This window comes from Bacillus rossius, chromosome 1 (genome assembly GCF_032445375.1).
Source record: "Bacillus rossius redtenbacheri isolate Brsri chromosome 1, Brsri_v3, whole genome shotgun sequence".
Taxonomy (NCBI): Eukaryota; Metazoa; Arthropoda; class Insecta; order Phasmatodea; family Bacillidae; genus Bacillus; species Bacillus rossius.
Window position 1 is genome coordinate 326,647,349 of NC_086330.1, and position 13,492 is coordinate 326,660,840.

A 13,492-nucleotide genomic window follows, 5' to 3' on the forward strand; every position below is an offset into this window, starting at 1 on the left:
AACACTTTGTACTAATGGTTCGTCGTATCGAAAATTGTTTCAGAAAAATGTTTTAGAAAAATATTAGATGATTTACAATTAATTATTATATATTTTACTGGCTACGTAATTAGGGAGTTAGGTTTTTTTATCCTTGAACCCCTCTTTATTTTACCCTTAGCAGCAATGATTTGTTGTATCAAAAATTATTTCAGAAAAGTTAAAAATAATATTTATAATAATAACTAACATTTTGAAAGTTTTGATAGTGTATTAATAAGGAAGATATTCCTTTTTTTGTTTTTCAAACACTGTTATTTTCCACCCCTTGCAGTAACGGTAAGTCGTAGAAAACATAATTTTGGACGAAAGCTGTAGATAATATTTTAAGGGTTTACAATAAATTGGAACGTATTTAATAGTGTACAAGGTATGGATTTTATGAATATTTTTTTTAAATTCCACCCCTGTTTTTTTAATCCCTTGCAGCAATGGTTAGTTTGACTAAAAACTGTTTTAGACAAAAGTTTTAGTTAAAAATTAAGATTTACAAACAATTTTAACGGATTCGATTGTGTCCCTACTAAGGGAGTTATGAAATTGTTTATCTTCCAACACTTGTTTTTTCCACCCTTGCAGTCATGATTGGTCGTATCAGAAATTGTTTCAAACCATAGTTTTATATTATTTTAATACGGTTTACAAACAATTGGAGCGATTAAATTTTTGAGTAATCATTTAAGTACGATCACACTGCGCACGTTTGTCACAATGTAGGCTAATGCGCTAATATAATTTCGATGTGCATGATGAATGATTTGTGAAATATGTTCAGAAGAATATTCGTGTAAATGAAGCTATTATACCTTTATTCTGAGTAATAGCCAATAAATTGGTTCCTTCAGGGCATGGGAGCTGAAAGTGGATTGGATTGTTAGCCACCATCACAAATGATGCCACAGCCTTCATATTGAGTGACCTTGACATTTGACCTTGTTTTTCCCCAGCCGTATTTGATTATTTCATACGGTTTTCGCCTGCTGGTGGTCACCAGATTGTTTTATTTTCTGCTAATCTGGTTTTAGTCTGTTCGTCTGGTTTTTGTTCGCTAGTCTGGTTTTTGTCTGCTAGTCTGGTTTTGTCTGCCAGTCTGGTTTTTGTTCCTAGAGTGCGCCAGTGTCACTCTGTCTTGTGCAGGTTAGGTCGATGATCCATTTCCTACATGACCATCAAGAAAAATACGATACTAAGAATTAAATAAAGTTGTACATGTTGCCTCAGAACTCAGCGTGGAGCCATGAAGAGTAAATAGGCCATTTAATTGCTGCTCTGAATAAAATAAGAACAAACTACGAAAAAGTGTCGCATTTTGTTGAGTTGAAGAATTTTTCAAAAGTTTTAAAATCCACGTCCTATTCTTTCAGTCAGAGATCGTCGCTACATCGGCCCAAGCCAAAGATAACGCTTCGGGTGTAGACAACCAAGAGGAATCAGAAAATCACAACATCGCAATTTGGAACGTGAATCGAATTCACAAAAAAAAATAAATATCGGTAGTCACCCCGACTTCTACAAACCCTAATATTGATTGAGCATAAGAAAGATTTGAGCTGTTGTCAAGACAGAGGCTGGAGGTATTTCTGGATGTTTCAGGTTCAGAAACGTAATGACAACAAGTGAAACAAATACAAGGTTGTATGAACATAAATTATTCTGCAATCACAGATCTCACAGACTGCTAATTATTATAGTATTATAGTTACCAAATAACTGTTACTGCAACACATGGATACGATTGAAACATTGGTTTAGAATGTTATGTAAACGTTTAATTCAATTGGTGGTACTGAAAAAAAAGGTAACTGATACCTTGTAAAACTTGTCACATGACTGATTTGTTATTGCCTGGCTCTGCTTATTTTTCGCAGAGTACCTAAAACTGATCATGGAAAGCCCGTTCGAACCTCACATTCGTTCGCCTAAAAATACGACTTGTAGACGGAGAGCCGGACGGATACTACAATTAAATACTATTCCTAAAACTCATTAAATCTTATTATCTGTAAACTCATGGCACTCGTAAGTCTTAATTAGTTTTCAAATAATGTCTAGCTGGCTCGCTTAAAATGACCTTACAACCTTCGATTACAGTTTTAGAAGTTCCCAATAAATGTTTTTAATTAATCTTTTAAGTGCGCTGTAATTGTGGAGTAAAAATTATATTGATAATTTAAGATAAGAGTGGAGAGCCTTAAATTTTCTATCACGATTTGTACTGATATAATGTTAATGAGGAAGGATTTAAAACATACTTGGAAAAAGGGCTCTTAGCGCTACAGAATAATCTTCCCCAGGACTCCTAAATTTCTAGGCCGGTTTGAATACTATTTTTTTTTTCAGGCGAAGCGAATATAAATTCTAATGTGGAAAATATTCGCAAAGTCAAATCGAATTGCGAATATTTTTCTTGGTGGAGCTGTATTACACATATTTTAATAAATATAGAATTCAAAATTTAAAAAAATAATTGTTAAACGTTTGTCATGTTTTAAATGATTAAGTGATTAACTGATTGGGCCCTATAAATTGCATTATTCAATAAAAATTATAAAATAATGCATAATATTAATATTGAGCAATCTTAAAAGCGAATTTAGTGATTCTTTTGATTTTTTAAAGCAACCAACTTTGTTCAAGCAACACATATACAAAACAATTTTTTTTATATATTTGGGTGAGCGAATCTTAAGTTTCCAGTGTTTTAAAATTTTGCAACAAACGTGAAACGTCACCACAGGCACAATGCTTTGCATCACAAGCTTCAAATAAAACGGATAGCAAATTTCTTGATGAAGTCATATTGAAAAGAGCTTCATTTGATTCGCTTAATCGAGCCTTTACCAGGGACCAAAAATTTTGAATTTCCCCCTTCCACCCTAATAGGAAAAGGTAATAAACGTACCAGGCATATTTTTTTTTGTATCCGTGTACTTTATTTATACATTTTTGAGTTAAATTACATCAAACGTCATGTACTTTTAAGTATATAATAATGAGTTTAATTTCACGGTTTGTATGCGAGCATGCCCGCAAACTCACTAGAAAGTGAGAAATAAAGATCGCCATTGTAAGAAGTATGTAAATGGGGATACTGGCACAGGCGCCGGCGCGTGGATTGTGATTGTCGGTCCGCCATCTTGGATTCTGACGTCACGGCGGCCATCTTGGATAAGCGTAACTGGACACAGCGTAACGTGACACAGTGCAACGGGACATAGCGTAACGGGACAAGTATATCACGGCTGCCATCTTGGATGACCGTGACCTTGACCTTTCACCTAGATCTTTTAACTGGTCCTTGACCCCGGCAGTCATATTGGATCTGCCATATTGGATCAGACTTCTTGGATACCGTCGACTTTGTTTCTGTTGTATGTTCCTAGATAGCGCCAGCGTCACTCTTGATTTTTTTCTGTTCCACAGGAGGCCGCCATCTTGGATACCGTCGACTTTGTTTCTGTTGTTTGTTCCTAGATAGCGCCAGCGGCGCTCTTGATTTTTTTTCTGTTCCACTGGAGGCCGCCATCTTGAATACCGTCGACTTTGTTTCTGTTGTTTGTTCCTAGATAGCGCTAGCGTCACCCTGTCTCATCACATAAGGTCGTTGTTTCATTACCTACCAGAGCTATTATGGTCCTTATCGACATATTAAATATAATTTTTTTATGCAAAGTACATTGGAAGCGCTGTGATTCGAACCAGCGCAGCTCTGAACTCTAGGTTGGAAAACATACGCCTCTGACCGCTCGGCTATCGAGACATTTACCAGACTGAGAATTAAATAACACGCATATTCTGACTTGAAATTTTTTTTTAATTTTAAGTAATAATAGGACTTCCTGTTCGAGACAGAACCACCATCTTGTATTATAACGTCACTGTTGCAATTATCGTTACGCCCGCAATCATTAAAATCCACAATTTTTATGTTAGAAATTCGGGAATATTTTTAAAAATCATTAAAAAATTAAATAATCGAATTAAATAATAAAAATCTTATAAACCACTGTTGCAGTTGTCGTTACGGTCGCCATCTTGGATTATATATATGATGCATGTTTCGTTTCGTCCATCCATCTCGGTTGAGTACGATGTCATCGTTACACTTTATGTTATGATCGTCATATTGGATCCTATTAATATTGCAATTACCATTATGGTCGCCATATTGAAATTTAGACGCCATCTTGGAAATCCACAATAAATTATGTTAGAAAATCGGCAAAAATTCCAAAATTCATCAAAAAATTAACTTAATAGAATTCTGATTGATTATAACGATTCACGTCCTTAGTTCGAAACCGGTGAGGGCAAAAAATAAAAAATAAAAACGATCAGATCCTTCCTCCACAGAAGCCACCTACAGTCTGACCTACCACCAATATCAAGGTGTATATCGTCAGCTAGTATGACGTCATGTCCGCCATCTTGTCATCAACCGCTGGAGACCGTCATATTGTTTTCGTCTGCTAGAGTGTGCTGGCATCATGTTAATATAATTTTCTGTTCACCATACCTTTAACCTCGTCTATTGGCATTGAACTTTCTCATTGACCTTGACCTTTAACTTTGACCTTGACCTTGACCTTTGACCTTGACCTTGACCTTTGAACTTGACTTTGAAATTTGACCTTGACCTTGAAATTTGACCTTGACCTTGAAATTTGACCTTGATCTTTGACTTTGACCTTGACGACCATCATGGATCCGTCATTTTATGTTCAGTACATGCTACCAGGAGTTACCACATGCTAGCGGTCATTGCCACCATCATGTTTTCGTCTTTTATTGAAGGTCACCATCATGTGTGTACTCGTCTTACCATCATGCTAGTTTTATTCTAACCTGCTACAGTGCAGTAATCATTTATTATTACTGAGGTGCCAGCCATCTTGAAATTTGGGAGCCATCTTGAAATCATGTAATTATTTAACTAGAAATGCGGGAAAAATTCCTAAAGTCTCCGATGAAATCAATTATTAATTTTCAAATTAAATCGATGGATTCCTGTCCACGGTTCGATTCTTGACAAGTGACAGTTGTAACAAATTATTAAATAAATTTTAGATTCTGTTTTCCATTACCTTTCGCGGAGTTTATTTATCATTCACTCTACGAAAAACAACTCAAGACAATATACCTGGCCATCGAATTAAATACAGTGGCGATTAGCCTAACATATAAGTCTAATTTTTCATTAATCTGAATAACCTATTAGCCGTTCATGTACAAAGCCATACTTTATAGAACAAATGTCTTCAGTCCATGAGACCGAGTCATGTCATTATCAGACGTATAGGCTAGTCATTTCAGGTCGCATGACCTTCGTCGTTAGCTAATTATATTCAATCAATCCATCGTGACATTTTTTATACATACTAAAGGACCAAGTGGCCTTGAAAAATATTTTAGTAACACCAAGAGGTTTTAAACTAGTAAATATTCAGTCACGACATTTTGTACTTCACGCAATCAACAAAAAGGTAGCACCGACAACGAAAATACAGCACCGCCAACGAAAAGGCAGCACATTCTGAAGCACCGACCACGAAAAGGCAGCACCGCCAACGAAAAGGCAGCTCATTTGGAAGCACCGACAACGAAAAGGCAGCACCGCCAACGAAAAGGCAGCACATTTGGAAGCACCGACAACGTAAAGACAGCACCGACAACTAAAAGGCAGCACCGCCATCGAAAAGGCAACTCATTTGGAAGCACCGACAACGAAAAGGGAGGTCATTTATCATTGACTCCAATATTCATTGGCTCCAATATTCATTGGCTCCGATATTCATTGACTCCAATATTCATTGGCTCCAATAGTCATCGACTCCAATATTCATTGGCTCCATCAGTTATTGACAACATCAGTCTTTTGGTTCCAAAAGTCTTTTCAAAAGGCTCCATCAGTCTTTTGGCTCCAACAGTCTGTTGGCTCCTATAGTCATTGGCCCAATAGTCTTTGGCTCCAATATTCATTGGCTCCAATATTCATTGGCTCCAATATTCATTGGCTTCAATATTAATGGGCTCCAAAATCAATTGGCTCCATTTGCTCCAAATGCTCCAACAGGCTCCAAAAGGCTCCATCAGTATTTTAGCTCCATCAGTCTTTTGGCTCCTATAGTCATTGGCTCCAATAGTCATTGGCTACAATATTCGTTGGCTCCAGTATTCATTGGCTCCAATATTCATTGGCTCCATCAGTCATTGACACCAACAGTCATTGACACCAACAGTCTTTTGGTTCCAAAAGTCTTTTGGCTCCAAATATATTTGCCTAGAATTCTTCGAGTCTAAGAGACTATGAGACCACATGGCTACGAGTCTATAATGATCTAGCTGGTTACGAGTTATACATGGCTTGCGAGGCTACAGAGCTACGATGCTTCTAGTACACAAGTTTACGTGACTGCGAGGATACAGGACTACAAGTCTGCATGAGTACCTGACTACAAAGCTACTCGTCTACAAGGCTCCAGTTGCCGCATCTGTCTTCGAAGGAATTTTCTATTTTGCTCCAACTGCTCCATCAGCATTATGTTATGAGATTACAAAGCTGCTTGCTTACATAGCTTCAAGCCTACGAGACTACGAGCCATGAGGTTACGAGTCTATGCGATTGCGAGTCTTCAAGGTTACGTGATCGCGAAACTCTAGGACTACGAAGCTTCAGGTCTACGAGGCTACTTGGATACGTAGCTACAATTCTAGGAGGTCCCAAGACATCATGTCTACGTGACTACAAGCCAAGTGGTTGCGTGACTACGTGACTACGAATTTTCAAGTTTACGAGACAGCGAGGCTACAGAGCTATGAAGCCTCTAGAAAACGAGTTTACGTGACTGCGAGGATAGAGGTCTACAAGTTTGCATGAGTACTTGACTACGAAGCTACTCGTCTACAAAGCTCCAATTGACGCATCTGTCTTCGTCGGAATTTTCTCTTTTGCTCCAACTGCAACACCAGCATTATGTTATAAGATTACAAGGCTACTTGCTTAGGTAGCTTCAAATCTGCGAGACTCCAATGCATCATGACTACGAGACTACGACCCATGAGGTTACGAGACTATGCGATTGCAAGTCTTCAAGGTTACGTGATCGCGAGGCTATAGGACTACGAAGCTTCCAGAACGCATGGTTACGAGACTGCATGACTAATTGGCCGCGTGGCTACGAATCTTCATGTCTCTAACTGACTACAATAGCACTATTCAGTGGTGAGAGTTAATTTATCTTATGCAAAGGTACTTGCTGCAAGTAGTTCCTCTTTTCAACATCAGATGACGTCACGTGTTGCTTGCAGGTAAATAATATTTATTTCTTTTATCCAGGATGCGGGATGCTCACTATCGATCGCATAAGAAGGATGGCTTCGATAGTCTCCAAGGAGAAGGAAGTTCGCCCTTCCTGCTAGTGCTTCTCAGATTTCTCATGTTCCGCCATATTGGATTGCGACGTCACGGCGGCTATCTTGGATGAGTGTGACCTTGATCTTTGACCGAAACCGCAGGAATGAGCGCAAGCACACGGATTAACCATCAAAATATTAAAAAGAATAATCGGGAGCACACGGAGAAAACCACCATAATATTGACAAAAATAATCAGAAGCACACGGAGAAAAAGACACAAGTTTTCTTTGATATCATAAAATTTCAGGAAAAAAAATATTTAAAAATAAATTAATAAAAAATTTTAAAAAATAAAAAAAAATACATAAATATATTCTGCTAGCTTGTGAACTTCTCATTGTTGAACAAAGATAGAGTTCTAGTACAAGCCAGAATTTTATGTATTTTTTTATTTTATTTTTTATTTTTTATTAATTTATTTTTTGTTTTAATATTTTTTTCCAGAAATTTTATGATATCAAAGAAAACTTGTGTATTTTTCTCCGTGTGCTTCTGATTATTTTTGTCAATATTATGGTGGTTTTCTCCGTGTGCTCCCGATTATTCTTGTTGATATTTTGATGGTTAATCCGTGTTATTGCGATCATTCCTGCGGTTTCGGTCAAACATCAAGGTCACACTCATCCAAGATGGCCGCCGTGACGTCGCAATCCAAGATGGCGGAGCATGAGAAATCTGAGAAGCACTAGCAGGAAGGGCGAACTTCCTTCTCCTTGGAGACTATCGAAGCCATCCTTCTTATGCGATCGATAGTGAGCATCCCGCATCCTGCATAAAAGAAATAAATATTATTTACCTGCAAGCAACACGTAACGTCATCTGCTGTTGAAAAGCGGAACTACTTGCAGCAAGTACCTTTGCATAAGATAAATTAACTCTCACCACTGAATAGTGCTATTGTAGTCAGTTAGAGACATGAAGATTCGTAGCCACGCGGCCAATTAGTCATGCAGTCTCGTAACCATGCGTTCTGGAAGCTTCGTAGTCCTATAGCCTCGCGATCACGTAACCTTGAAGACTTGTAATCGCATAGTCTCGTAACCTCATGGGTCGTAGTCTCGTAGTCATGATGCATTGGAGTCTCGCAGACTTGAAGCTACCTAAGCAAGTAGCCTTGTAATCTTATAACATAATGCTGGTGGTGCAGTTGGAGCAAAAGAGAAAATTCCGACGAAGACAGATGCGTCAATTGGAGCCTTGTAGACGAGTAGCTTCGTAATCAAGTACTCATGCAGACTTGTAGACATCTATCTTCGCAGTCACGTAAACTCGTTTTCTAGAGGCTTCGTAGCTCTGTAGCCTCGCAGTCTCGTAAACTTGAAAATTCGTAGTCACGTAGTCACGTAACCACTTGGCTCGTAGTCACGTAGACATGATGTCTTGGGACCTCCTAGAATTTTAGCTACGTATCCAAGTAGCCTCGTAGACCTGAAGCTTCGTAGTCCTAGAGTTTCGCGATCACGTAACCTTGAAGACTCGCAATCGCATAGACTCGTAACCTCATGGCTCGTAGTCTCGTAGACTTGAAGCTATGTAAGCAAGCAGCCTTGTAATCTCATAACATAATGCTGATGGAGCAGTTGGAGCAAAATAGAAAATTCCTTCGAAGACAGATGCGGCAACTGGAGCCTTGTGGACGAGTAGCTTTGTAGTCAGGTACTCATGCAGACTTGTAGTCCTGTATCCTCGCAGTCACGTAAACTTGTGAACTAGAAGCTTCGTAGCTCTGTAGCCTCGCAAGCCATGTATAACTCGTAACCAGCTAGATCATTATAGACTCGTAGCCATGTGTCATAGTCTCTTAGACTCGAAGAATTCTAGGCAAATATATTTGGAGCCAAAGGACTTTTGGAACCAAAAGAATGTTGGTTTCAATGACTGTTGGTGTCAATGACTGATGGAGCCAATGAATATTGGAGCCAATGAATATTGGAGCCAACGAATATTGTAGCCAATGACTATTGGAGCTAATGACTATAGGAGCCAAAAGTCTGTTGGAGCCAAAAGACTGATGGAGCTTTTTGGAGCCTTTTGGAGCATTTTGAGCAATTGAAGCCAATTGATTTTGGAGCCCATTAATATTGAAGCCAATGAATATTGGAGCCAATGAATATTGGAGCCAATGAATATTGGAGCCAATGAATATTGGAGCCAAAGACTATTGCAGCCAATGACTATAGGAGCCAACAGACTGTTGGAGCCAAAAGACTGATGGAGCCTTTTGAAAAAACTTTTGGAACCAAAAGACTGATGATGTCAATAACTGATGGAGAAAATTAATATTGGAGTCGATGACTATTGGAGCCAATGAATATTGGAGTCAATGAATATCGGAGCCAATGAATATTGGAGCCAATGAATATTGGAGTCAATGATAAATGACCGGCCTTTTCGTTGGCGGTGCTGTCTTTTCGATGTCGGTGCTTACATATCAGCTGCCTTTTCGTTTACGGTGCTGCCTTTTCGTTGTCGCTGCTTCCAAATGTGCTGTCTTTTTGTTGACGGTGCTGCCTTTTTGTTGTCGGTGCTTCCAAATGTGCTGCCTTTTCGTTGGCGGTGCTGCCTTTTCGTTGTCGGTGCTTCCAAATGAGCTGCCTTTTCGTTGGCGGTGCTGCCTTTTCGTTGACGGTGCTTCCATATGTGCTGCCTTTTCGTTGTCGGTGTTCCTTTTTCGCGGTTGGTGCTTCAAAATGTGCTGCCTTTTCGTTGGCGGTGCTGTATTTTCGTTGTCGGTGCTACCTTTTTGTTGATTGCGTGAAGTACAAAATGTCGTGACTGAATATTTACTAGTTTAAAACCTCTTGGTGTTACTAAAATATTTTTCAAGGTCACTTGGTCCTTTAGTATGTATAAAAAATGTCACGATGGATTGATTGAATATAATTAGCTAACGACGAAAGTCATGCGGACCTGAAATGACTAGCCTATACGTCTGATAATGACATGACTCGGTCTCATGGACTGAAGACGTTTGTTCTATATGTGTGGCTTTGTACATGAACGGCTTATAGGTTATTAAGATTAATGAAAAATTAGACTTTCATGTTAGGCTAATCGCCACTGTATTTAATTCGATGGCCAGGTATATTGTCTTGAGTTGTTTTTCGTAGAGTGAATGATTAATAAACTCCGCGAAAGGTAATGGAAAACAGAATCTAAAATTTATTTAATAATTTGTTACAACTGTCACTGGTCAAGAATCGAACCGTGGACAGGAATCCATCGATTTAACTTGTAAATTAATAATTGATTTCATCGGAGACTTTTGGAATTTTTCCCGCATTTCTAGTTAAATAATTACATGATTTCAAGATGGCTCCCAAAATTCAAGATGGCTGGCACCTCAGTAATAATAAATTATTACTGCACTGTAGCAGGTTAGAATAAAACCAGCTTGATGGTAAGACGAGTACACACATGATGGTGACCTCCAGCAGACGCAAACATGATGGTGGCAATGACCACTAGCATGTGGTAACTCCTGGTAGCATGTACTGAACATAAAATTACGGATCCATGATGGTCGTCAAGGTCAAAGTCAAAGATCAAGGTCAAATTTCAAGGTCAAGGTCAAATTTCAAGGTCAAGGTCAAATTTTAAGGACAAGGTCATATTTCCAGGTCAAGGTAAAATTTCCAGGTCAAGGTCAAATTTCAAGGTCAAGGTCTAAGTTCAAGGTCAATGAGAAAGTTCAATGCCAATAGACGAGGTTAAAGGTATGGTGAACAGAAAATTATATTAACATGATGCCAGCACACTCTAGCAGACGAAAACAATATGACGGTCTCCAGCGGTTGATGACAAGATGGCGGACATGACGTCATACTAGCTGACGATATACACCTTGATATTGGTGGTAGGTCAGACTGTAGGTGGCTTCTGTGGAGGAAGGATCTGATCATTTTTATTTTTTATTTTTTGCCCTCACCGGTTTCGAACTAAGGACGTGAATCGTTATAATCAATCAGAATTCTATTAAGTTAATTTTTTGATGAATTTGGGAATTTTTGCCGATTTTCTAACATAAAAATTACGGATTTCCAAGATGGTGTCTAAATTTCAATATGGCGACCATAATGGTAATTGCAATATTAATAGGATCCAATATGACGATCATAACATAATGTGTAACGATGACATCGTACTCAACCGAGATGGATGGACGAAACGAAACATGCATCATATATATAATCCAAGATGGCGACCGTAACGATAACTGCAACAGTGGTTTATAAGATTTTTATTATTTAATTCGATAATTTAATTTTTTAATGATTTTTAAAAATTTTCCCGAATTTCTAACATAAAAATTGTGGATTTTAATGATTGCGGGCGTAACGATAATTGCAACAGTGACGTTATAATACAAGATGGTGGTTCTGTCTCGAACAGGAAGTGCTATTATTACTTAAAATTAAAAAAAAAATTCGAGTCAGAATATGCATGTTATTTTTTTATTTACCTTATTTATTTCTCAGTCTGGTAAATGCCTCGATAGCCGAGCGGTCAAAGGTGTATGTTTTCCAACCTAGAGATCAGAGCTGCGCTGGTTCTAATCACAGCGCTTCCAATGTATTTTGCATAAAAAATTAAATTTAATATGTCGATAAGGACCATAATAGCTCTGGTAGGTAATGAAACAACGACCTTATGTTTTGAGACAGGGCATTGCTGGCGCTATCTAGGAACAAACGACAGACACAAAGTCGACGGTATCCAAGATGGCGGCCTCCAGTGGAACAGAAAAAATCAAGAGCTACGCTGGCGCTATCTAGGAACAAACAACAGAAACAAAGTCGACGGTATCCAAGATGTCTGATCCAATATGGCAGATCCAATATGTCTGCCGGGGTCAAGGACCAGTTAAAAGGTCAAGGTGAAAGGTCAAGGTCACGGTCATCCAAGATGGCAGCCGTGATATACTTGTCCCGTTACGCTATGTCCCGTTACACTGTGTTACTTTACACTGTGTCCCGTTACGCTCATCCAAGATGGCCGCCGTGACTTCAGAATCCAAGATGGCGGACCGACAATCACAATCCACGCGCCGGCGCCTGTGCCAGTATCCCCATTTACATACTACTATTGTATATATATACATTATTGGATATTGATAATGAGAAAAATAAAAATATAAGTAGATATTGTAAGATACTTTTATTTTTGTATTCGCCATTTAATTCAAACTTTTCGTAGTCTACAAAATGTTTAGTACAGTTCACAGGCTTTCACAGCCATTGTCTAGAGTGGCTTGGCTTCTGGGTTGTAGCCTTGTCGAAGTCACATATATGACCAACGTTTCGGTCGACGTTGTATTCACTATCATCAGGGATATTTCTGTTTTTGGATGCAGAGAGCCTCTGGTTGGCCAAACAACTCAGTCAATCAAAAGAGAAGAAGCCACTGATTGGTCAGCACTCCCAGACATTCACAGAAGCCCATCTCCGATTGGCCAAACCAACAGGCCAACCAGGAGAAAGGAAGAGTCTTATTGGCTCACAGCTGCAGTCAATCGGAAAATACTCCCCTGTCAGGCGAGAGTACTAAAAGTGAGAACTTGTAATAACCTCAGTAGGTAACTGCTTTCTGATGATGGCGACTGCAACGTTGACCGAAACGTCGGTGATATTCTCACCTTCGACGCGGCTACAACCCAGAAGCCAAGCAACTCCCTAAAAAATATTTGTTGGCTCATTCAGGCTGCCCCCTGTTCCCCTTTCTCCCCCAGATCTTTCTCTGGATACGTGTATGTTTTTAATTATTTTAGACGAGCATTTTACGTTTGAATTTCCTAGAGATGCTCAATGTTATTTCCCCCAATTTATTTTGATATCTTGCTTGGTTTTTAGAGAAAATATTTATTTGTGAGTCTGACTGCTGAGTTGTGCTAAGAATAACAAAGACTTCGTACAATTTATGTGAAGATTCACTCGCAATACTGCACAAAGACTTGCAAAAAAAATTAATGTGATACTTCTTTTTTTGGTGACTCATTTCAGTTCTGCCACTACCACCAATTCTTAATCTGACCTTGAGC